General features: G+C 39.2%; 1 protein-coding gene across 1 annotated transcript in view; it reads left to right on the top strand.

The window, feature by feature from the left end:
- RTN1 (reticulon 1) overlaps positions 1-27071 on the top strand; it is a 216339-nt gene that overhangs the window by 161047 nt on the left and 28221 nt on the right. The window lies entirely within an intron of this gene.

Here is a 27071-nt window from a genome sequence, read left to right as displayed (position 1 = left end):
GAACCCGGATAGTTCTGTCTTCTTGGAAAGTAGGATGTCAGTGGTGAAGCCATGGAAGAAGAAGTGGGGCAGATGGGAGGGGCCAGATCAGGTACCACATGCTAAGGAGACTTCTAGCTTCTTAAAGGGGACTACCATGATCAGATTTACATTTTAGAAAGATTTCTCCACGTGAGGGATAGATTGGCAACCAAGAAGATGGTCAGAAGATCATAACAAAAATCCAGCGAGCAGTGATGAGCATCTAAACTCTAAACTAAAGCAGTAGCAGATGAGAGGATGAATTTGAGAGAGATTTGGGAAGCAGAAATCAAGGTGTGAGGGTGGGTATAAAGGGGACAGTGGGAGAGAACAAAGAATCTGAGGTGATCCTTGTGTTCTACTTTGATTGACTGTATGAATGAAAGCAATAGTCAACTGAACACAGTCTGCAGAGAATGTGAGGCAGGAAGAAAGAGTTCATAAACGCCTAGAGACATTCAGAAGGATATCTTTAGTAAGCAGTTAGTGACCTGAGTCTGGAACTCAGCAACAAGATGCAGGCTGGAGATACAGTGTTGGTGGTACCCATATCTGTGGTAATTGTGAGCATGGGGGAGATAGTCCTGGAGTAGAATTTAGAATAAATAAGCCTGATTCATTATTTCCCAGTACCTCCTGCAGTGTATGGTCATCATTTGGAGATGGAATTAATATGACACTTGTTGCTGGTAATCAATATTGGAGCTAGAAAAAAGGGTTGGAAGAAAGGATGAAGAAAATTTTGGTATTTTCAAGTTATCATTTTTCAGGTTTAGAGTTTTTTCCTATTGAGGGATAGTAACTTGCAGAGGAAAAAAATATATCGAGAACCATGTAATTTACAAGCAAAGTAACTGATTTTTTTGGTCAGAGAAAGTATCTGTTCATATGTCTAAATTAATAATTGTTCCTAGCACTTAATGCTCAATAAGTATTTGATAGATGAGTGCATGTGGAATTCTAAATAATATTCAATAAATATGCAGATAAAATAAATTTTAGTTTTATTTTATAGACAGAATGAAAAGAAAGAGAGGCAGAGAAAAAAAGGAAGAATCACAAAGATAGCAATAGACACACAAATACTATTAGTTCAGAAATGTATAAAGGACAAAATAACTATCACCCAAAGAAAACCACCTATGGGTGACATTTTCCAGTATGTTTTCTATACATATTTTTACATACTTTATACATATGCTGTATATATATTTTTGTATGCTACTTTTTTTACTTAACATCATATGATAAACATTTCCTAAGTTATTATGGACATAATATAATATGGACATAACTTCCTAAGTTATTATTAGGACATGAGGAGAGGGCGCCAGCTATGAACCAGGAAGAGGGCCCTCACTAGAACATGACCACGCTGGTGTCTTGATCTTGTACTCTCAGCCTCCAGAACTATGAGAAATAAATTTCTGTTGTTTATAAGCTACCCAAGCTGTGGTATTTTGTTATAGCAGCTGAACGGACTAACATAAAAAGTCTGAACATTTTAAGGATCCTATTGCCAAAATTGCTTTTTAGAAAGATGGTATCAGTTTACACTTCCATCAGCTTTATATGGCAATGCCATGAAACACATTATAAAGCGGGTATTTGAGATCATTGGGAAATTGGGAATTAGCACTGTCCTTGAACTTTATTGATTCAATGAATACACCGATCAGTTCAAATTAGTGTAAAGGTGGCCTTATTGCAAACAATCACTACTGTCTCTTTTCTTATTTAACCTTTATGCAAAAGAATCTTAAAATGTAGTTCAAACCACAATACATTCTGTACATTTTCCATGGTCATAAGGCTTAGAAATGCTTCTCTAAAAGAAAGAAACAATTGAAATGTTCTTCCAACCAGTATCTAGGGGAAGAGAATTTGTTGTTTTGTTTTTAGAGATAGTATTTAGCAACAATTGTCTATTTCGAAGGGGTTTTATGGCTTGTTAAAAACAAACAAACAGAAAGTGTTCCATTTATTTATTAAAGGGTAAAGCTTTTAGGAGCCAGTAGCCAAGGGCTATATTACTACCCTGATTGCTCCAAAAGGAGTGCTGCTCAGCTACCATGGTGATAGGTACCATGGAAATAGACACACTTTGTCAGATAGATTGTAAATGCGGTTGCCACGAACATTTTATTGTTGCTACATTGTAGAGATTGTACAACATACCAAGGCTTATTTAGATTCTGTTGACAGGGCTGACCTAGATTAAAAAGAAAGTATTTATTTTTTTAAAAAAATAACAAACTCCAACCTATTAGAACTAAAATGAGATGAGAGCAGTTTGCAAGGTTCACAGTCATCTTTTAAGAGAATAAGCAAGTCTGTGTGGAAGCTCCAGAAAATTATATGATATTCCAAAGAAGTGTGAACTTCGAAGTATCTGTGGCAAGAGGTGATAGGCAGAGTGTGAATAATTTAAATCTATAAATAATCCCCAGACTTTAGCTAACAGGCAGCCTCTCCTCCTTGGTCAGTTGAGTGTTAATTTTTATAGTGACGATGTGAAATTATAGGTGATTACTGGTATTAATACCTGTTTTGCGCCCTGCTTTTTTCACTGCTCAGCTCTCTTTAACCACCCTAAAAGATACATATGACTGGTAATATAAGCATGCCCATTCCATCATGGGGGAAATTAAGGCATAGAGAAGAAATATAGAGAAGAAAAGACCTCACAGCTTCAGGTGAGAAGGGTGGAGTTTGAACTGGTAAAAGTTAGAGCCCTGACCCCCAGCCTTATTTTACAAACATTGATACAATGGCAGAGAGGAAACCTCAGTGAAAGGGTGTGTGGGTTATCGTGGCTCCGTTTAGCAGATAATGCAGTTTAGCAGAGAGCAGGGCACTGTTTAATTTTGGAGCGCCTATACAACTCCTGATGCTTGAGGGAAATCCAGAATGCTGCCCCAGTTCATACCCATGCCAAGCTAACAATTACAGTAAAACTTGCTACTCGACTCAGTCAGGTTAGGGATTATATTGGCCTTTTTCTACTAGGTTCCTACCTGTTCCCAGTCCTTCCCAAATACCATTCTCCTTCACAATCCAATCTCCCACTTTCCAACTCCCAGAAACCAACAAGACCCAGGTGCAGTTCCTTGCTTTTTGAATCCGCGACTGAACTCAAGAACCAAATAGATTTAGATACTAAGACTTTGCACCTACGGTTATGGTTCCTAAACCTGTATGTGCATAAGAGTTACCTGGGGAGCATGTCAAAAATGCAGATTCCCAGCTCCGCATGCTGACTCAGTGGGCCCGGGGTGAGACCCCGGAAGCTGCTGTTTAACAAGCTCTTCTGATGGTTCTGAAGCAGGTGGTCTGTGGGTCACACTTTGAGAAACCTGAGAAGCAGCTTGTCAATCTGTTAGCACCTCATCTGCGCCTGTGATCCTAAGCTGAATGGGGACAGTGGGGAGGGTGGGGAGGTGGCCCTAGTGAGAAGGGAGGCCTGGGTCTCCGCCTGGGAGCTCAGCAAGGAGCCGTCTGCCCTTGAGGTCTCAGCATGTGCTGTGGCCCAGAATGGACCTGTCTATGTGGGAAAAAGCAACAAGCCTCAGTCTTCACAGAGGAAGAGACACGAGGTAGAAAGACCGGGGCATGGCAATCTGCCATCTGGGTAATTGGTCCCTGCTTTGGTGACAGTTGTCTGTAATTGTCTAAGTGTTTAAATAAGTTTTCTTTTCCCAGATAGTGGAAACCAGAACATACGTTAAACAGAGACCAGGTCCCAGCCTTCCAGAGAAATGAAAACTTTTGTAACTCATTGGCTTCTTTCTTGCTGTTAGGAACGCCTGGCAGAATAGCTGAAATAATTGAGCTGGGCCACTTTAGCATTTACATGTAATCCTTACATAAAACTTTGGAGAAAAGACCTGTTTTCTCATTCGCCATGTGCCTCCACCCCCGCCGCCAAGCTTTGGCAGCCTTCCAAACCCTCTCAGAGCCCAAAGCAGGACTTGTCCCCTTTGCCTGTTTTCAGGGCTTATATGACACCTTTGTTCCCTTCTTGGCAATTTAAGTGAAGCTCTCTCTCTCTGGCCACAGCAGTGGTAGTCATTGTTGTAAATAGCTTTGACTAATTTATCTTTCTAAAATGCTTAGAATAGCATTTAGACGCCAAGATACTTGGAGTGGGAAAAGAATGTTATTTTTGTAAGAAATACTATTTTGGGGGATTGTTCTAAGATTAAAAGACAGAAATGGGCCACATGGTTTGTTAGGAAATTTCCTTGCAGAGCTAAAATCCATGTTACTGCCTCACATGAGGCGGGTAGTCAGTCCCTTTCCCACTTTCTCTTAAGTGAGGTCGTGATCCTGAGTTATGGCCGCCTCTCAAAGCTGGAAGGATGCGTGAGCCGACCGAGTGCTTTGAACTGGCTCAAGACAAAGCCAACACAGGCTTCATTTGTTTCCGTCTACCTGCAGAGCCAGCTCCGTCTCTTCCTTTGGCAGAATAGTTACACTGCCTGTGTCATCTCCCGCCACAGGGCCAGGTTTGTGTTTGATGGTTTCTGTTAGTGATTAAAAATCTCCAATATTAATATCAGTCTTTTGTTTCATTTCCTTTTATCTCATACTCTATCCACTTAATGCAGTATTTGACCCCTTGAGCTACATTTCAAATCATAAATCTCTCCTCATGCCTCCTATAAAAAAGGCGGATTTTTCTTTATTTATTGCTTTTATATCCAAATTTTAACCACTGTTTCATCATTGATTGACCAGAACGATGAGGTACCATCATCCCTGGAAAAAGATGTCCTGAATAACCCACAATGAAAATCAAATGGAGCGAGACTTTGTCTGTTAGAAGCTCAAAATCTGAGAAAAATCAACTGATGTTGCTTTTTAAATTCAGAGATGTAATGACCATGAATACATCAAATCAACTTCACTTAAATATTGGCACCTATGAGTATGTTCTTTGTAGAAGGACTTTAAGATTCTTGGGGAAGGAGGTTAGAAAACACATCAAAAAGAAGAGAGAGCAAGGCGTAAAGACAACCCTGAGGTGGCAGCCAGCCCCTCTCACTCCGGGAAACGAGGACGGAGAGCAGTGGAGCGGGTGCACACATAGATTTGCGGTGAGACCTGCTTCCCAAGTAGGATACGATGAACGTGATGAATCTGGCCCGTCATCTGAATTCATAACGCCTTTCCAAAGCTCCTCTTTGGGCTGCTCATCTTACCTCTTAGAGAACAAGCATACCTGAATGTCGTTGCTTTTCTACGCTGTGGTCATTTATCATATTTCATGGATCTAAGAACTAATGCTTCGTGATTTTTTTTTTCAGTGCTCAAGAGTGACCTGAGAAACCTGTTAAAATGCACATTCAAGGGCTTTGTCCCCAGTAATTCTTTCTCTTTTTTTTAAAGATTGGCCCCTGAGCTAACAACTGTTGCCCAGTTCTTGGCTCCCTTAGTTCCTTACTGTTGGTGGGGCTTCCGATATATCCCTTTTTCAGATGGCGTAGGACTTGCCTGATGTTGCAGAGGGACTCTCCTTCCGCCTGGGGTAGGGATGAGCCTACATGGGCTGCCTGCTGTTGTTAGGATGGGGGTTGGGAAATGGCAGGTCTGAGTGGCCGCCTTCCTTGGGTGGGGGGATGCAAGACAGCCTTTGCTGTGCTGTTCCTCTGGTCCTGGAGTCACGAACTGGTTTGCTTTCTTCTTACCATGTTTCAGACTTCTTCTTTGGTTGGTTGTTTCATTATTTCCAGGGTTTATAATGCTTAGCGAGGAGGAGCAGGGAGAAAAGAGTCTATGCTCTTGTCCCTAATCATTCATTCATTCATTTTTTATTAAAGACTGGCACCTGAGCTAACATCTGTTGCCAATCTTTTCTTCTTCTTCTTCTTCTCCTCAAAGCCCCCCAGTACATAGTTGTCTGTTCTAGTTGTGAGTGCCTCTGGTTGTGCTCTGTGAGATGCCGCCTCAGTGTGGCCTGATGAGTGGTGCTATGTCCGCGCCCAGGATCTGAACCGGCAAAACCCTGGGCCCCTGAAGTGGAGCACGCGAACTTAACCGCTTGGCCATAGGGCTGGCCCCAGCCCAGCAATTCTGATTTGGTTAATCGGGCGTGGATCCAGAAGTTTTCGCGTTTAATGAATATAGTAAGTGAAGTGAAAGTGGAGAATGAAGACAACAGAGCCGCACTGTGCTACTCAACTTCCTCTAACCCCCTCTTTTATGCTGCCCTGCTCCTTTTTGGCATTCTTCCAACACACACAATGTTTGTGTGTGTGCCCTTTGCCCTCCAAAGCCTTTTCCAGTCATCAGTTAGCTAGGTACCCACTTAAGCTTTGGCTTCTCTCTTGGGCTTCCCACAGAATCTCATTAATGTTTCTTTGCGTCCAACTCTGACTTACCTTGCAGGTCATAAAACTACTGGAAATTAATTGAACCTGTTCCCTAATTACTGCCACTGCAGTTGCAAATGATGATGATAATATTCTCAAGGTCATTTATGTACCACAGAAGATAAACAGTAGCATTTGCTATATCCGCAGAACCTTCTGAGGACCTGCTACGTACAAAAGACATTGACTCACTAATCTATACAGTCTCTGTGTAAAACCAGCTAAAATTACTCCTTCCACTTTCCAGTTGAAGACAGTTGGTCAGAAGTGCACATTCTAATGTTAATTTTTTTCCCTATCAAGCTTGATTTAGAAAATTCACTTAATGGCTATTTATAGACTACCTATGGCTATTTATATGTCAGGCTTTGTGCTTGGTGCTAATGATACAGCCATGAAGCTGCCCTCATGAAGCTTACAGTCTAGCTGGGGAGCCGACAAGAAGACAAAGGGAATTGAGTGCTTCTGCGCTGGCACCTAACCCAGGGTTGAATGGAGTGGGCAGGGCTATCAGAGAGGCTTCTTGGAGGACTGACAGTTAAGAAGAACCAAAGGTCTAAATGGGGACTGAATAGGTTAACTCTAGATCATGTTATTGGTGCTTGGTTTCATTTAAAACAAAATTCCAGAGTTTATTTTCTTGTGATTTTTATCTTAAGTATAAAATTGGAATACAGAATAGATAATAAAAATAACCAGGTTAACTGAAGACCCTGGCTATTGGAATTGGACCCCTCTGAGTCAAAATCCAAGCTCCACCACTTATATGTGGTGTGACTTTGGACAAGTTACTTAACCTCTCCAGCTCTTAGGCGCCTCCTTTGTAAAGCAGAATTAATCGTCCCTAATCACAGGATTGTTGTCACAATTAAATGAGATGGAAACCATCTGTGCAGTGTCTGGCACATAGTAACTGTTCAATAAATTGTAGTGTTCTTCTCCTCTCCTCAACGCCTCTAGGTCTCAAATAATTACATTTTTTGACTTTAATTTCTCTCTTGAGTCCCAAATTATCATTCTGGCCTCCTGCTGAGCACTCTGACTTTGCATCCAAACTCCCCGGCCTCAAGAACTTTGCAGGTGTGGTCCTGTTTTCCCTTTCCTCTCTTCCTCCCCCCATGTCCATGTGCACACACTCCGTGGGACTTAGTTTACTCCTCCTTCAAGACTCCGTTCAGACACTCCTTGCTCCAGGGAACCCTCCCTGAGCCTCGTCACCATATCTCGGTTAGCCACCCCTCTCATGTGCACCTACCTCACTCTCCTTCCCCATCATGGTGCCTCTGAAACCATATGACAATTGCGTGTGTCCTCATCTGCATGCCCACCAGGCTACCAGGCCCCACGTGTGAGTTGCTCACCTTTTTATGTCCAGCACCTAGAAGAAAACTGGGCCTGTGACAGCGTTTCAGTAAGTATTTTTTAATGAATGGATGAATGAATATTTCAATTTCCCCCTAATTTTAGGTGAAGAATGTATTTGGTGCATATACTCTAGCCTATTGGGCTCCCCATTATAATTTTTCACAGATTGTTTGTCTTTTCACTCTTTGCCATTTGCAATTTTTGAAGTACTTATTTACCTCTTTTGCTGCTTTCCCCCTTTTTGCCCAAGTATCCTCTGTTGTTTGCATCTTTAAATTTAGAATTATTCATGTTCAGTTGCTTCTTTTTTATCATATGAAGCTATGAACTTCTTTCAGTATAAAAGATGAAGATCTTTCACTATGTTGAATGCTACACACACACACACACACACACACACACCCTTTATATTTGAGGTTTCTTTGAATGCTGTTTGTTAAACGGTTTCTCTGGTCGTAACCCCTCCTAGCTTTAAGGAAAGCCATTGCTCAAGGCATTTTTGATGACTGGTGATTTCTGACTGTTGTTAAAGTAGCTCTGCATCTCTTCCACTCTGTGCTCTTTAGTCTGTACTAGAAACCAAATATTCTAAAGAAATTGTGCTATCACCTGCATTGCAATGACTTCTTTACATTCCTGCCCCCCAGTGGTTGAGGAGCACCTGTACTTTCTTCATCTTTGTTTCTCCAGCACCTGGCACATGCCTGGAACGCTGGGCTCTCCACAACTGCTTGTTCAATTGAAATATGGAAAAGCGCCTGGTGCAAATATGCTTCTCCACTGCTGGGAAAGGCACCAGATTGGTAACACATGGAGGCATTGTTGCCTGCTCTCCGGCCAGGTTACCCGACACAGCCAACAAGGCTTGACGAGGAGTACCCTTGTTTTTTAACATTTATTCATTTCTACTTATCTCCTGTGGCCTTCCAAGACAGGTATAAAATAGCACTGTTAAAAAGAGATTTCTATGTGGGAGGATTTGAGGGCGGTGGGTGTGATTATAAAAGGCAACAGGAGGATTGTTGTGATGTTGGGACTATTTGGCATCTTTACTGTGGTGGTGGACACACAAACCTACATAGGTGATAAAATTGTATGGAACTTAATACACACCACACACACAGGAGTACAAGCAAAACTAGGGAAATCTGAATCAGATTGAGGAATTGAATCAATATCTATACCCTGATTATGCTATCGTCTTACAGTTTTGCAAACTTTTACCATTGGAGGAAACTGCACAATGTGCACAGGGATCTCTTTGTCTTATTTCTTACAACTGCAAATGAATCTATTATTTCTTAGAACTGCAAATGAATCCCAATAAAAATTTCAATTTAAAAAATGAAAGAAAAAAAAGAAGAAATAGGAAATCAAAGCCATAAAGAAAAATGGGCGAAGTAAATGTGCTGTGACAGATGTTCATATGGTTCCTCTGACTTTATATTAAATTTGGCTTTGAGCTTCCTGGTTGAGCAAAAAATGTCAAGGCAAAAAAGATATCTTTGTATTTATTCATTAAACAAATTATTTGTTAAATGACTATCATTATCTAATAAAATATAATTTATTTGAGAAAGGTAACATCTTCCTTGATATTACTGTGGAATATAATTTTCCACATGTGTGGAAAATGATATGAAACTCAAAGCACCACAGTAGAAAGATAATAATTCTGCTTGGACTCTAACAATGTTTCAGAGCACATCCTTTAAGGTCCTGCACGGGCACTGTTCAAGCTGAGGCAACCTGAAAGCATTTTACTTGCTACTATGGAATGGCTATTTTGTTGAGGTGCACTGTCTAATCTCTCCCTCTTTTGCTATTTCCTGAACACCGTCAGTGCCCGCTATTTACATACGTGTGGTGAGTGTTACCGTCTTTTTCTGCTGATGAACCTGAGCTCAGGGAAGTCAGTGTCTGAAGTAGTGAGACCAGTAAGTGGCAGAGCCAGAACTCTTCCTCTGCCGTTGCTGCATTCCCACCAGACTAGATTCCCAAACCCCAGAGAGGATGCAAGGCTGACTCTGGAGACTCCCAACGTTTGTGATTCCAGGTGCTCCCTTCCTATTCACTGTGGCATCAGGTTGTATAGTCGCCATTTCAAGAAAGAGAAAGGCAGACCCTAGATGTCAGACGTAGACTATCTAAGCTTTCTTGTTTTCATTTAGGGGCAAAACAAAACGGTAAACATGTTTCCTCTCCCTTCACTGGATTCTGAGCCCAAGTCCAGCTCCCTGGAGCAGAGCCCCTGAGAGCTATCCCTCCCTCAGGACTGGGCTCCTTCGGTTCGGAAGCTTTGGAGCCTCTGCTGGCCAGGCCCTGGCTTCCGTGGTGCAGACAGTGGGGGGCTGTTAGGAAAAGTCAGTAGGCAGGGAAGTATCCTGGGTCACAGCTGGACCTCTGAGGCCTGGCTAACGGGTCTGAACCTGACTCTGCAACTCAGGGGCTTTGGGAGCCTGATCTGAGCCTCAGATCCCCCTCAGGTAAAGTGGGAGTATTAGCAGTCCTGCCTTGTAAGTTTCTTGTGAGGATTAAATGAGAGAATCCATGTGAAACACTTAGCCCAGGGTCTGTCCCTTGGTATATGTTGATAAATGTATGCTATTATTGGCATTGCTCTTTTTCTTTCTAGTGTGGAATATTTTTCTCTGCTCTTTGATTTATGTATGTTACATATATTCTTTATTTTATGTTATCCGACAGTTGCAAAAGAAGGAATAACTTGCCCAATTTGCGTTTATTTTCCTTGGAATTGCTTAAGAAGCCTTGGTTAATAACCATATTGACATGATGAGAGCATTCCAAGGAAACTAATTCTTTTTTATAGCAAACACCTTCTGAAATGACTCAAAATACACACGTAAAAGTATACTAGACATTATTTATGATAATTGGATGTTATTTACCTTCGTTGTTTATAATAACCCAGTAAATGAACACTTCTTCAACTTATACCAGCACATGTTTTTCATCTTCAAGCAAAGAAATGGGCTGAAAGACCGCTGTACTCGTCTGGAGGTACCGAAACATAGAGTGGGGGGAGATTGATCAAAATGGGCCAGAGTTCTTTTCACTTCAAGTTTAATATCAGATGTCAGTTTTGCTAAATTACCTTTAAGTCAGTGTCTCTAACTTTCTGGACCTTTAAAAACCATCATCACCTAGAATATTAGATTAAATTAGAGGAAAAATAAGAATATAATTGGAGCACAGGTCTATCTTTATATTCTACCATAAGAGTAAGTCTGTGCCAAGAAATCTGAAGCTGAACCAAGAAGTGGCCGTAACTGTGTCATTGCGATTGGCAGACCTATGAGAAGACTAGTCTGTCTAGCTCTCCAGGGAACCAACTTCAGAAGCATTTCTACAGAGTCACTGGACAAGAACAGTCATTATAAGCATCTTTTAAAACTCGCTTCACTGAGTTTTTAGCCTGGGTCTTGCTATAGCCATTATTAAGAAGGGAAGAATGTCTTTCTGACCCCTAAAATTTCTAGACTGTCCGTAACACAGATACCATCCTACACATTAAAAAAAAGAGAGGTTAAATGATTGTTAGGTTAGCTAAGGGTGGGATATGTTCATATTCTAGGAAGCACATTGACTCAGTCTTAGTGTTTTTATTCCTTTGGGCTTTTGTGGTTGTGTGCTACAGAATTTTGTGGTGGGTTTGTCCTAGCACATACTCTCCACAATAATGGACTGTTCTTGTCCTTTGTTCGCTTACTTTTTTCCCAGCACAAAAGCCATCCTCTGAAATTCCAAACCTGGAATAGCGAGAGTCTGGTTTTGTGGATTTGGGTTGTGTCTTGCTGAGAAAAAAATACAGTGCTGCTTCAGCAGCTTCCTGGGCTTTCAGATTAGTATTTTTAAAAATTTCCTTCCAGATATGTTAAGGGCGGTTTGCAAAATTGCAACTGTTTGCAAAAATTTACTGCTGTGCTATAAATGTTTAATGAGATCATTATTTTTAATCTAGTTTCTGGTCTTTGTTCATGAATGCATGTTCAGCAGAGGAAATTTTTTGTGTGTGACTTTATACTAATAAGGCATTATTGCAAAATCATCAATATCTCCCTTCTTTGAGGAGTTACTGAGAATGTTTCTTTTACATTGATGTGCAAGGCAAATTTTTGCAATAGCAACCTGTTCGTTTGGTTATTCTGTTTGCTGTAGCTTTCTGCCAAAGTGGTCATTGATGACCTTCAAAGAAAAATGGTTGAAATATCTAACTCATTTATGGTGGGAGGACTGAGCAGAAAGTGGAGGCAGAAGGTGTTGTTCTTCACTGGTACAAGGAGTCTATGTAATGAAGATGGGACCAGGAAAAAGTACAACAGTGCTAACCCTGCCGAACCTCAGTCAGTGATTTATAAGTAGGAATGCTTTTGGCTGCAAGTGACAGAAAACCCCACTAGCATCAGTGTGAGCCATAAGGACATTGACTGTTCACTTAATGAAAAGTTTAGAGGTAGGAGATTCCAGTGACATAGGTGGCTCCACAAATCCACACTGTTAGGGCACTAGAGTCTTTACAACTATCGTGGCCTTCTCCTCATGATCACAAGATGGCTGCAATAGTTCCAAGCGCCATGTCCTCATAGAAAGCTAGGGGCAGCCAGAGAGAGAAAAGAGCTCTCCCTGCTTTTCATCAGGAAAAAAAATCTTTCCCAGGAGCTCTCCCGTAGACTTTCCCTTATATCTCATTGACTGAAACCTGGCTCCATTACTACTCCTATGTGCAAGGCATTCTGGAAAAGCTATATGTTTATATATGTGTGTGTATATAGTACGTATGTTTTATATATATATATATATGCCATATAGCTATTGTTACTATGCATTTTTTATAGGCTCCATAGTGGGAGGAGGACATGGGAGAAGAGGGTTTGAAATGACTGTGGCATCTACCACAGCGGGCCAACCACATTTTAAGGTATTCGTTACCTGCAGACTTCTCTGCTACAACCTCATCTTCGTTTGCTCCATATTTCCCTTTCAGGCCTTGCCAATTTCCTTAGAGCAAATTTGGCCATCATTTATTTTCCTGGAAATATTTGAACATCCCTTTAGAAAAACAAAATAAAACAAAAATGTTGTTGTTCTGTCATTAGCTCTTTCATCCCAGCCCTCTCTCTCCCCTCTGGGCAAGATTACCAGTTGACGCCCCAGTACCGACTCAAACTCAGCACAACAGAGCTAAACCCCACACCAACCTGCGCTAAATCAATCAGTACAAACAAAGAGGCTAAACTGGAACATCGCTGGTGATGACGGCAGTGAGTAGAAGGAGGTTGTGGAAGACTGTAATGTCAGTGATTAGCAGTTTTATTTTATTTAAAACGCAACTAATGGGACTTCTGGTCTCCACAAGATGGTGTAGACCTGGCTGTCTCCAGTCACTTCCACTAAGCTCAGCTGTAAACTCTGGAAATAATCCAAGAGACAAGCAAAGGAAAATTCTGAAAGGTTGTAAGAAGGTGAACTAATTTGGGACCCCAGGACTTGAGGCACAAATACAGAGGCAGGACATCTTACATCCCCCACTCAACAGAAGGCCACCCAGACCTGGTGTTTTCTGACCCTCAACCGAGCAACAGAAGGAAGCCCAGGTAGGTTCGTTTCTCCCCCAGTTGCAGAGGGAGTCTCTCTGATAAAACCAGGCTAGCCTTGCAGAACTGTCTAAATAGGGTCAGTCATGAACCCTGCCAATAATAGGCATCCAGGGCAAATCCTCTTCTTCCCTGCCCAGCCTGAGACTTCTCTTTCCTGCCAAGAGATACTGAGGCAGGCAGAACCAGGAAGAGGGCCTCAGCTACAACAAATGGCCCAGTTCTGGAAGCCTCATTGCCTCTGTGGGCTCGAGATGCTCCTCCTGCCAGGAGACACCAGGGCAGCTGGGAGGCACCAGTAGGGGGTCCCACCATACCACTTACCTACTGAGAGACACTTGGTGGCCCAGTCTGGGGAAACCTCTCTGTTCCCTCAGCAGACCAGCAGGGACCAGTGGGAGCCTCAGCAGCACCAAATAAACAAAGCAGACCAAAATACTCTGCAAAGGTCCTGAAAATTAAACTGCCTTTGAAAATACACTTAACAAAGTTGGCCAAGACCCACATGCTAAACCTAAACAGAATGACCGCCTACTAAAACAAAAGTTTCAAATAGGAAACAGAGTCTTCCAGCATAATAGAACAAGGTCTGGGATACAATAGAATATTACTCATCATGCCAAGAACCAAGAAAATCACAATTTGAATGAGAAGAGACAAGCAACTGATGCCAACACCAAGATGAATCAGATGCTGGAATTATCTGAAAAGGATTTTAAAGCCACTATCATAAAAATGCTTCAACAATCAGTGTAAATCCTCTTGAAACAAGTAAAAAAATAGAAATCTTAGCAAATAAATAGAAGGGTTAAAAAAGAACCAAGTGGAAATGATAGAACTAAAAATGCAATAACAGAAATTTTTTAAAAAATTTGTAGATAGCTCAACACTAGAGTGGAGATGACAAAGGACAGAATCACTGAACTCGAGGACAGAAAAAGAGAGTTCACGTGGTCTGAAGAACAGAAATAAAATATACTGAAAAAAATATGAACAGAGCCTAGAGACCTGTTGAGAAATAACAAAAGATCCACAATTTGTATGATCAGAGTCCCAGAAGGAGAGGAGAAGGAGTGGGGCTGAAAGAATATTTAAAGAAATAATGGCTGAAAACTAACCATATTTGACAAAAGACAAGTCCAGAGATTCAAGAAGCAGAGCAAGCCCCAAACAGGATAAACCTAAAACTTCTATGCCAAGACACCATAATCAAACTTTTGAAAACTAAAGATAAAGTCTTGAAAGCAACCAGAGAGAAATGGGATCAGAAATTCAAATGGCAGCAAATTTCTCATCTAAAACCATGGAGGCCATAAGGAAGTGGCACAACATTTTTAAAGCGCTAAAAGAAATAACTGTTAACTGTAAATTCTGTATCCAGTGGAACTGTCCTTCGGGCATAAAGGAGAGACAAAGACATTCTCAGATGAAGGAAAACTAAAAGAATATGTCACTGGCAGACTTACCTCAAAGCCTGGCTGGGGGAAGTTCTTCAAACAAAGAGGAAAAAGAAAGAAATGTGGAGCATCAGGAAGGAAGAAGGAGTAATAGAAAGAGCAGAAATATGGTACAAAATAGACTATTTCTTCATGACTTATACATCATATCTGATGACTAGAGCAAGAACTAAAACAGTATGTGATGCTAAACACAATTTTATTTAAAAGTGGGGAAGATAAATGGAAGTGAGATTTCCATACTTCACTTAAAAGTGGTAAAATTTTGGTACGGGTAGACTGTTAAAAGTCACACATCGGGGCTGGCCTGATGGTGTAGTGGTTGAGTTCACATGCTCTGCTTCAGCAGCCTGGGGTTCACAGGTTCGGATCCTGGGCATGGACCTAGCACCACTTGTCAAGCCATGCTGTTGTGGCATCCTACATAAAATAGAGGAAGACTGGCACAGATGTTAGCTCAGTGACAATCTTCCTCAAGCAAAAAGAGGAAGATTGGCAACAGATGTTAGCTCAGGGCCAATCTTCCTAAAAAAAAAAAAGGGTCACATATGTACATCTTAATACCCAGAGCAACCACTAAAAAAATTATAGAAAAAGATAGACTCAAAAAATACTACAGAGGAAGAACAAATTTTCCTCTACCCTTCTAACTTCTTCTGTCTGGTCTAAGAATTAAATCGACATGAGGCAGATTAACAGGAGAAAATTAAACAAATTTAATAACAGTATACATGGGAGAAACCCAGGCAAACTGAGTAACTCACCAAAATGGCTGAAGCCACCACCTTAAATACCATCTTCAGCTAAAGACAAAGGAGGATGTTGGGGGTAGTGGTTTTGGACTTCAGAGGGGAGTAAGGCAATTCATATGGAGATGGAAAAGCAAATGTTTGGGAAACAAATGTTTGCCATACCATGCAGGGACAATGGGACATGGGGTGGACTCTGATCTCTAGGCCCTGCTGAGTCTCCCCACCACACTGAGCCCATATTCTCTGTAGATATCTCTGGTGATACTCTGTTCCTATTACAGGCCTTTTATCTAAACTCTTTTAGGCAGTGAAGGGGGCAGTAACAAGCAAAACTGTCTGAGTCTTTTCTTTCTTAAAAATAATCAGCCTAAAATAATCCTCATGTTAAAGAGGCACATTTTAGGGTGGCAGATTTTGTTCCCCTTCAACACTATGAATATATCAAGATGGAATCCTAAAAAGTGTTCAAGTAACCCACAGTAAAGCAAGAAGAGAGAAACAGCAATGAGAACCAGAGGAAACAAACGGGAGACAAATAATAATATGAAGACTTCAGTGCTGACAATACTAATAAGTACCTTAAACACTGATGACAATCAAAAGACAGAGATTGGCAGAGTACATAAAAAACACAACTCAACTGTACACGCTTACAAGAAACTCGCTTCAAATTCAATGATGTAGGTAGGCTGGCAGTAAAAGGATGGAAAGGAGATATCGTAGAAATATTAGTTTAAAAAAACAGCAGTGGCTATATTAACTTCTGCTGGACACAGCCTTACCTCTTTCTAACTACATGTGGATTAGGTGTCCTTTTTTGCTATAAGCAGGAAATGTCTTATGTTTGCTTGAGAAAAATGGAAGTGGGGCTCATGCTAATTCTTGTGAGTTGGCCACTGACTGATGAGTGGAAAGACAAGAAACAGCAAGTCTAGAGCCCCCCGTGGTGAAAGGGCAGGATGTGTGAAAAGCAAGTCTGAGGAACCGAATCCCTAGGAAGGAAAACCACCACAAATACAATCATGCCTGGGTGTGGTAGAAATGTGCAGACTGCAGAAACTAAGCCAAGTTATGCACTTGGGAAGTCCAGCAGGGGAAATCCTGAGGTGTGATGGGAAAGGAGGACCAGGAAGGGGACAGCAGTAAACTCAGGTTGTCAAGGAGCTCCAGAGAGCAATTTTGGCCTGAGCCAAGGTGTTGTGCTGTCGAGAGAGGCTGAGACAGAGAACAGAGCTGGAGGGTGGGCTAAGAAGCAATCCAGGCTGCCATGTAAAGTTGCCAGGTTGTGCCCTTTGTAAGAGTGCCTGGCCAAGATGGCAAGTGAGGCTCAATTCCAGGTCACAACGCTCACCAAGCCGCATGCGGAGACGCAGCGCGGCAGCCATCTGGAGGAGCAGTCTTGCTCTAATTTTTTCTTCCGTATTTCTTTTTCTTACTCAAGGTATAATTCACATACCATAAGACACACCCTTTTAAAGTGTGCAATTCAGTAGTTTTTAGTATATTCACAAAGTTTTGCAACCATCACCACTATCTAATTTCAAAACATTATCACCCCCAAAAGAAACCCTTTTCTTATTCTTTCTCTCTCTCTCTCTTTCTCTCCCTCTCCCCGCCCCCCCTTCCTTTCCTCTGTCTTTCCCTCCCTTCCTCACTTTCCTTTTTCTTTTCTTTCTCCCTTAGGTATAACCTAGGAGTGGAATTGCTGGGTCATACCATAACTCTGTGTCTAACTTTTTGAGGAAGTGCCAAAATGTTTTCCAAAGTGGCTGCACCACTTTACATTCCCACCAGCAATGTATGATGGCTCCAATTTTTCCACATCCTCACCAATACTTGTTATTTTCCATCTTTTTAATTATATACATTATAGTGGGTGCAAAGTACATCTCACTGTAGTTTGATTTGCAGTTACCTAATGCTGGTGAGCCTCTTTTCATGTGATGACTGGTCATTTGTATTTCTTCTTTAGGGAAATGTCTATTCAAACCCATTGCCCATTTTTAAATTGGGTTGTCTTTTAGTTGTTGGTTTGTAAGAGTCCTTTTTATATTCTGGATACACGTTCCTTCTCAGATGTATGACTTACAGATATTCTCTCCCGTTCTATGGCTTGTTTTTTTTTCACTTTCTTGATAGTATCCTTTGATGCACAAAAGTTTTCTTTAATTCAAAAAAAACCTCATCAAAATTGATGAAGTCCAATTTATCTACTTTTTCCTTTGTTCCTTGTGCTTTTGGTGTCATATCTAAGATACTTCTGCCTAATCCAAGGTCATCAAGATTTCTGCCTGTTTTATTCTAAGAGATTTCTACTTTTATTGCTTACATTTAGTCTTTGATCTATGATGAGTTAATTCTTATATATGGTATAAGGTAGCGGTCCAACTTTGTTCTTTTATGTATGAAGTTGTTCTAGCACCAGTGTTGAAAATACTAATTCTTATCCTCATTCAGTGGTCTTGGCATCTTTGTTGATAAGCAACTGACCATATACGTGAGGGTTTATTTCTGCACTTTCAGTTCTGCTCCATTGTTCTACATGTCTAGCCTTATGCCAGTACCACACTGTCTTGATTGCTGTAGCTTTGTAGCAGGTTTTGAAATCGGGAAGTGTGAGGCTTACGACTTTGTTCTATTTTAACATTGTCTTGCCTACTATGGGTCCCTTGAATTTCCTTATGAATTTTAGGATCAATTTGTTACTTTCTACAAAAACAAAAAACCCTAGCTAGGATTTTGACAGGGATTGTGTTGAATCTGTAGATTAATTTGGAGAATACTGCCATCTTAACAACATTAAGCCTTTTGATCTATGAAGAAAAATGTCTTTCCATTTAATTAAATCTTCTTTAATTTCTTTTAACGTTTTTTAGTTTTCAAAGGATAAGTTTTGCACTTCCTTTGTTAAATTTATTCATAAGTATTTTATTCTTTTTTACGCTATTGTAAATGTAACTTTTCTTAATTTCATTTTTGGATTATTCACTGCTAGGAGGTAGAAATAGAGTTGGTTTTTGTATACTGACCTTGTATCCTGCAAACTGTTGGTTGGACTTGTTTATTGCCTCTAAATATTTTCTTTTATTTGTTAGAATTTTCTGTATACAAGATCAATGTGTCTACAAATGGAAATAGTTTTATTTCTTCATTTCCCATCTAGATGAGTTATATTTCTTTTTCTTGTTACATTGCCCTGGCTAGCATTTCCAGTATGATATTGAGTAGACGTTGCCAGAGCAAACATCATTGTCTTGTTCCAGATCTTAGGAGGAAAGCTTTCAGTCTCTTGCCATTGAGTATCATGTTACCTGTGAGTTTTTTGGAGATTCCTTTCATCAGGTTAAAGAAGTTTCCTTCTATTTCTAGTTTGTTGAGTGTTTTTTTTTTTTTATCATGAAGGGGTGTTTCTTGACTGCTTCTTCCATGTTCATTGAGATGATTGTATGGGTTTTGTCCTTTATTGTATTAATATGGTGTATTACATTGGTTGTTTTATTTGTGGCATAAATCCTACTTAGTCATGATGTATCCTTTTTATATGTTGCTGGATTCAGTTTGGCAGTATATTGTTGAGGATTTTTTGCATCTATATTCATAAGGAATATTGGTCTGTAGATCTCTTTTCTCATGATGCTTTGTCTGGTTTTGGGATCAGGGTGATAGCGACCTTACAGAGCGACTGGAAAGTTTTCCTACCCATTCTTCTTTTTGGAAGAGTTGTGAAAGATTGGTGTTATCTTCTTTAAACATTTAGTAGAATTTGCCAGTGAAACCATCTGAACCTGGGCTTTTCTTAGTGGGAAGTTTTAAAATTACTAATTCAATGTCTTTTCATTTTAATCTATTCATATTTTCTATTTCTTCTTGAGTCAGTTTTAGTAGTTTATGTCTTTCTAAAAATTTTTCCATTTCAGCTATGTTATCTAATTTGTTTGTCTGGAGTGCTCATAGTATTTCCCTATAATCCTTTTAATTCTGTAAGATTGGTTGCAATGTCCCCTCTTTCATTCCTGATTTTAGTAATCTGAGTCTTCTCTGTTTTTTCTTAGTCATTCTACCTAAGAGTTTATCAATTTTGTTGATCCTTTCAAAGAACCAACTTTTGGTTCCATTGATTTTCTATGTTGTTTTTTCTATTTCATTAATTTCCACTCTAATCTTGATTACTTCTTCCATCTGCTTGCTTTGAGTTTAGTTTGTTCTTCTTTTCTAGTTTCTTGTGATTGATTTCTTCTTTTTTAATATAGATGTTTACAGCCTATACATATCCTGCCAAGTATTACTTTTGCTGAACCTCCTAATTTTTGGTTTCAGTTTCATTCATTTTGAAGTATTTCCTAATTTCCCTTGTGATTTCTACTTTGACACATTGCTTATTTAGAAGTGTATTGATTAAATTCCACATATTTGTGAATTTCCAAATTCCCTCATGTTATTGATCTTTAATTTCATTCCTTTGTGGTTGGAGACATATTTTGTATGATTTCCATCCTTCTAAAATGTATTCAGTCTTGTTTTATGACCTATCATATGATTGAAATGATGTGATCAATCACCATAGCTGCTTAACAGAGGAAGGGGTGAGCCCTTTCTATGGGAAAACAGCATCAACTGTCAGTATTTATAGTTCCTGAATAGACAACATCCATCATCCTATAAAAAATTGCTAGACATGTAAGAGGCAAGAACATGTTACTGATAACTAAATAAAAGAAGAGACAACAGAAGCAGACCCACAGATGATCCGCATATTGTGTTAATCTTTAAAATAACTATTATAAATATGTGACAGAAAATGCATAAAAAGATGGAAAATTTCAACAAAGAAATGGAATTTATAACAATAAAATCAAGTTAACTTCCTAGAACTGAAACATAAATTTTCTGAAGTTAAAATCTAATTGCTACATTTAATAGGTCTTTGGACACAGAAAGAGACAGAATTAGTGGACTCAGATAGCTCAATCAATAGGAAATATCCAAAAGGGAATAAAACGATGAAAAGAACAGAACAGAGCATAAGAAACTTGTGTAACATTTTCAGAAGGCCTGATATATGAATAATTGGATTCATTGGAGAGGAGAGAGAAAGTGAGGCAGAAGGAATATTTGAAGAAATATGGCTGAGATTTTTTTTCCCCAAAATTGATAAAAGGGTTCAATTCACAGATTTGAGGAGCTCAATAGTCCTCAAAGAAAAAAGGATATTATCATAATTATGAGATGAAGAATGTGGAAAAGGAATATATGTAAGTGTAAAATACGATTAACTTTTTTTAAACAACAAAAATTATTATGTTGTTTAGTGTTTATAACATTAACGACCCTAGCGCAAAAGGGGGCGGGCAGTAAATGGAGTTTACAGTTGTAAGATTCTTTGAATATAAAGGAAACTGTAAAAGTACTAATGCAAGATAGACTCCAGTAATTTAAGGATGGACATTATAATTGTAAGCTGGTCACCAAAATATTCAAAAAGGTATAACTAAAAAACTATTGCAGGAAAAAGCATACTTGATTAATTTGAAAGAAGAAAGAAGGAACAAAGGAGCACAGAAGAGATGTGATGATTAAGAAATAAATAGCAAGATGATGGACTTAAATCCAACTATATCAATGATTATATTAAATGTAAATTGACAACACTCAAATTAAAAAACAAAAATTACTAGTTTGGATTAAAAACAAGACCCAAGAATATGCTGTTTATCAGAACATATAAAGATACAGATAGTTTGAAAGTAAGGGATTGTAAAAGGTGTATCATGCAAACACTAAGCTAAAGAAAGCTGGTGTGGATATCTCCATGCCCATCGAACTAGACTCTAAGTAAGCAGTATTACTAGAGATAAAGGGGAACATTTCATAATGATAAAACATTCAATTCAACCGTAAGACATCATAATAATCCTAAATTTATAAGTGCTCTATATAGAAAGTAATATATATACGTGTGTGGTATGAAGTAAATATTCTAAATAAAGTAAAAACTGACAAAATTGAAAGGAAAATAGACAAATGAACATCAAAGTTAGAAGTTGTGATACACTTCTTTCAATATCTGGCAGACACACAAACAAAAAATTAGTGGGGAGATAGATTATTTGAATAATACTATCCAATGTGATGTAATTGACATTTATAGGACACTTTCCCTTAAAACTTCAGAATATACATTCATGTCCACTTGACACACATATCAAAACAGATCATATTCTAGGCTCTAAAGCAAGTCTCAAAAATTTTCAATGGATTAAAATTGTATAGAGTTTGCTGTCCAATTACAGAAGAATTAAACTGGAAATAAACAATAGAATAGTTAGAACAATCCTCAAAGGTTTATGATTCTATATAATTAATGAAACAAAGAAAAAAATCACAATGACTATTGGAAAATATTTTGAACTGAACAATAACATGAACATAACGTATCAGAACTTGTAGGATGCACTTAAAACAGTGCTTAGAGGGGATTTTATACTTTTAAATGAACATACAAGAAAAGAAGAAAGGCTGAAAATAACCTAAGCTTCCATTATATGGAGCTGATAAAAGAATAGCAGAAAAGAGTAAAAGAAGGAAATAATAATAATAATAGAATGAAATAGAGAGGAGATATACAAAAGAGAAACAACAACAAAGTAAAAATTTTATTCTTTACAGCTAATTCATAATATTTATAAACCTCCAACAAGATAATCAAGAAATGAAGAGAGAAAAATAAAACCAATATCACAAATGAAACAGGAGACATGGCTCTGTCTTCTTTAGATTATTAAAAACATAAAAGGATGATGTGAATAATTTATGCCCATAAATTTGACAACATATTTAAAATGGACAAATTCATTTGGGAAAAAAACTTACTAAAATTAACATAAGCAGGAATTAAAACTCAGGAAAATCCTCTATTTATTAAAGAAATCTGTAATTAAAAATGATGTCACAAAGAAAACTCCAGGTCCAGATGGGCTCACTGGCAAATCCATCCAAACATTCCAAAAGGAAAGAACATCATCTTACACAGACTCTTTCAGGAAATACAGGAGGGAGTAACACTTCTCAACTTGTTCTGTGAGGTCAGTGGATTAAAATTAAATCCTGATGCAAAAACTTAAGAAGGATATTACAAGAAAAGAAAGGAGAAAAGTCATGTGATCATCTCAATAGCTTCAGTAAGTGCATTTGACAGAATTCAACATCACTTCATGACAAAAACTCTCAGGAAACTATAAAGAGAGAAAAAACTTCCTTAATCTGATGAGGGACAGCTAAAAAGTTCATAGCCAGCATCATATTTAATGGTCAAATTTTGAGCACACTTTTCCCCTTAATTCAAGAGTAAGATAAAGAATATTCCGTATTATTACCTCTACTCAACATTATACTGGAGGTCCTAGACAATGTAATAAGTCAAGAAATAAAAATAAGTCAGTCAAAGAAATAACAGTATAAAGATTTGGAGGGAAGAAATAAAGCCCTCTTTATTCAGAGCAGATTTGATCATGTACATAGAAAATCCAATATCTACAAACGGAATTAATAAGTGAACTTAGCAAGGTGACTACACGAAAATTTATTAACCTGGTATAGCTTTTTCCATTTCTACTTTCAACTTTCCTATGTTAGTATGTTTTAGGATTTTCTTCTCTAAATATCCTTTGGCTAGATCTTTTTTCATCTAGTCTGAGAGTTTCCATCTTTTTAGTTGGCATTATTTGTATATATTTAGATGTATTTCTGATACTTTATTTTGTGCTTTCTATTTACTAGTTCTTTTCTTTGCTTCTCATTTTCCCCTTTTCCTAACTTCGACTGGATTTAACGTATTAATTTCCTTGTTTATACATTTACCCACTTAGAAGTTATATGTTCTCATTATTTTCTTTTAGTGGTGACCCTTCAATGTTTAACACACAAATATGACTTTTCATAGTCTAAAGTTAACATCTCTACCTTCCTCCTGAACATTACTAGGACCTTAGTATGTTTTTATTCTTATCACTCCCTCCCACCTTATGTTCTATTTTTGTCTACTGTTTTAGTTTCACCTTTCTTTTATAATCCCCAAATTAGCCATTACCAATTTTTATGCTCAGCATTCTTTCATGCATTTTGCTTCTTCCTTTGAGGTTCAATTTTCTTCTTTCTGAAGTACTATGTTTGGTATATTTTTCTGCAGGGTCTGCAATTAGTAAATTCTCTCATTCTTACATATTTTAAAATGCCTGTATTAGTCTTGCTGGGTATAGCATTCTAGACCACGGTTATTTGCCCTCACTACTTTGAGGACATTATTCCACTATCTTCTGGCTCCTGTTAATGAAAAGACTGCTGTTGGTCTAACCATTTCTCCGAGGTAATCTATCTTTTGTTTATGTCTGCTTTTAAGATTTTCTCCTTGTCTTTGATGCCTTGCAGTTTCACAATGATGTGGGTCAGGATAGTGATTTCTTCTTGTCTTGCTCAGAGCTAGAATTTATGTCTTTTATCAATTCTGGAAAATTCTCAGCCAAATTTGAATAAATTATTTAACTTCTCATGTTACCCCTCTCCTTGAAACCCTGCAGTATCTTCCTTATTTGCTGACAGTACTACTACTTGCGCCTGTCCCAATCTGGCCCCTGCACAGGTCTGTAATTAAGTTTCCGTATCTGCCTGCCAGGAAAGCCCATCATTCAAACTGATGATTCTATTCCTTGTTCATAACTCAGCTCAGCTCTCACCTACCCTCTGAAGCTTTTCGTGAACCTCCACTTCCCCCAACCACTCCTTGTTTTGGATATCCACTCTTTCCTTCTTAGACATCTATCAGTTGATTGCATTTATCGATTTATGTCTAAATCTTCCCCCCACTAGACTCAAGTTCCCAGTGGGCAATTTCCTTTGTATGTACAGAGACAGGCACTTAGTATGGGCTTTACAAATGTTTGTAGATTGAATGAATGAAGGAATGAAGAAGATGAAGGTAAACACTATCTACGACATAGGGATCTTGTAACAACTAACGCATACCGTATGAGAAAGCACCTGGCCAATAACAAGTGCGATCTGCTGTTTAAAGTGAAGACAATTCATGCATTATTTTGGTACAGCGACTTATATACCAAATTGGTTGTTCCTTTAAATTTCCTCATTCCATATGGCATAAAGCAGAGTTCTCAGTGTTCTTTGATCATAATTAAGGTTTGGTTTTTGTTTTATTTTTTTGGTTCTCAGCCTTTTCTTCCAATTGCTATACTTCTCAGAGCATAAAAAAAGATTAAGGAGTTCTATGAGAATGCCTGATATAATTTACCAGCTCTTACATTCTGTCCCGCAAACTCCGTGCATCTGTGAATGCCCTTCTCCCATGTAACTTAACAGTCTTCTCTTTCCTTCCTTTAGGTCTCTGCTCTAATTTTACCTTACAAGTTAGGCCTTTGCTGACCCTCCTCATAAAATAGCAAACTTCTACCCCACCCTCATTCTCTACCCCTTCTTACCTGTTTATTTTCCTCCATGCACTTATCTGCACGTGAAATATTTATTCCCCTCTTTAATTATCTGCCCCCCCCCCAATACTTACTAGCATATAAACTTCTTAAAGGTAGGAACTTTGCTTTATGCCTAGAGCAGTGTCTAGCACACAGTAGGTACTCAGTAAATATTTATTGAACAAATGTGTCAATGTAAGTGCCACTGATTCTCATCAGTAAAATCCTCGTGCTACAGGAGACAGACAGGATGCAGTCACTCTGGGCACGGTAGCCTTCAACAGTCATCTTGATCTGGGATGAGATTACAAAACTTGACTATTTTGCTTTTCCTCAGAACAGACTGCCTAATGCATGATTTCATCCTGAAAACTAAAGAAATCACTTCCTCTCCTGGCAGGCACCTAAACCAAGTTCTGAGCTGGCTGCATGCAAAGCCCGTCTGTTCTCTCCTGGTTTAAAGACAGTGGCAGTTCCTGCTCACTTTTAGTAAGCTTTATTTTGCTTTCTGTTTTCTTTCACCACTTAAGGATAATTTACATATCTTTTCTACCATTCTATCATTTTGATCTTGGCAAGAGGTTTCAATTAGTACTGTGTGGGTACTTGTGCAAAGAAAGCACCCATTTACAATGTTTATGGGAAATAAATTCTTATTATTCCATAGAAACAAACATGTAAAACTATAACTCATTTGTATGTTATGAAAGAGAGGTCCAGAGATGATAAATGACTTGCTGAAGGCCACACGACTCACTTTTGTGACACAGGTGGGTCTAACACCCACATCCCCTAATTCCCAGTCAAGTTCTTTATAGTCTTCTGCTTGATTTTCCTTTAATAAATTCATTTATGTTTCTTGTCCCACCTATGCATTAATCCAACCCGCCCCACCCAGTTATTTCGCTCGTGTGTATCTCCATCTGTGGCATCTGCCATCTTACCTCGTCAACCTTCAACTATCAAACTGCTGTATTGATTTTTCAGGTGCCATCAAGCTGCTCTCTCTAGACTTAGCATGACTCAAAGGAATGTGGTCTTTCGGCTAAACTGACATTCCAAGGTCAACTTTGTGGCCAATGAAAACTCATGGCCCAAGAAGTCTGACATAGCTCTCCTCCCCTTGAGGGAGAGCTTGACTCTGCCTACTCTTCCTTGCTGTGCGGTACTGACTATCAGGTTAGCAACACACCCTGGCTCTGGTCACGGGGACACTGAATACTCACCACTAATGCACGTGGAGCACCTTCTGGACTTGGGGCTGATGACTGGGGCCATCACTGGACTGGTAGTGCCTCCTAGTGGCCAAGGATCCAGAGGTTTCCAACTGAAAAGTGGCCAGGGAAGCAACCGCCCACCTGGCAACCCCTTCCCCCTCTGTCCTTCTGAGTCTTGTCCACACCTGTTTGCAGTGCCTCCAGCTCCACATCATGCAGTGAAGATTCATCATCAAGTACCAGTCTTCAGTATACTGCTGACTGGATTCCCAAACATGAACATGACAATGAAAAAATTGGAGGGGGCGGGGTAGAGAATATAAATCTAAAAAAGTCACTGATGTCTCTAGAGCAGGTCAGTTTGAAAAGTGCTTTGTAATAATGTGGTTGCTGTTTTTCCTTCTCATCAGCCGGGAGGGAGCTCTGACACCCCCTCTCTTGGAGGAGCCTTCGGCTGCCCAGAAGTGCCAAATCATCCTCCTGAACTCATTCTCACTAAGCTTCCTCAAGAATAATTTCAGACCTTACAGAGATATGCAGAGAGGCTCAGCTGGTTTCTCTGGAAGCTTGTATCCGAAAAAGAATATGCATGATCCCAAAGATCATATTCTATAGAGCATATGCTTCATAAAATGAAAGATGAATCACGTCTACAAGCACAACCTTGGGAGTCCTGTGCTTACGTCCTTGCTGGTGCAGGATGTGCAAATGTAGATGTGGGTTTGGGAAGGAACGCTTCTAGGAACTGTGGAGAAATCGTGAAGGCTCCACTTTTCCCTGAGGGAACAAGA

This window comes from Equus asinus, chromosome 7 (genome assembly GCF_041296235.1).
Source record: "Equus asinus isolate D_3611 breed Donkey chromosome 7, EquAss-T2T_v2, whole genome shotgun sequence".
Classification (NCBI taxonomy): domain Eukaryota; kingdom Metazoa; phylum Chordata; class Mammalia; order Perissodactyla; family Equidae; genus Equus; species Equus asinus.
The sequence above is the reverse complement of the archived record's forward strand: the minus strand, read 5'-3'. Positions and strand labels throughout refer to the sequence as shown.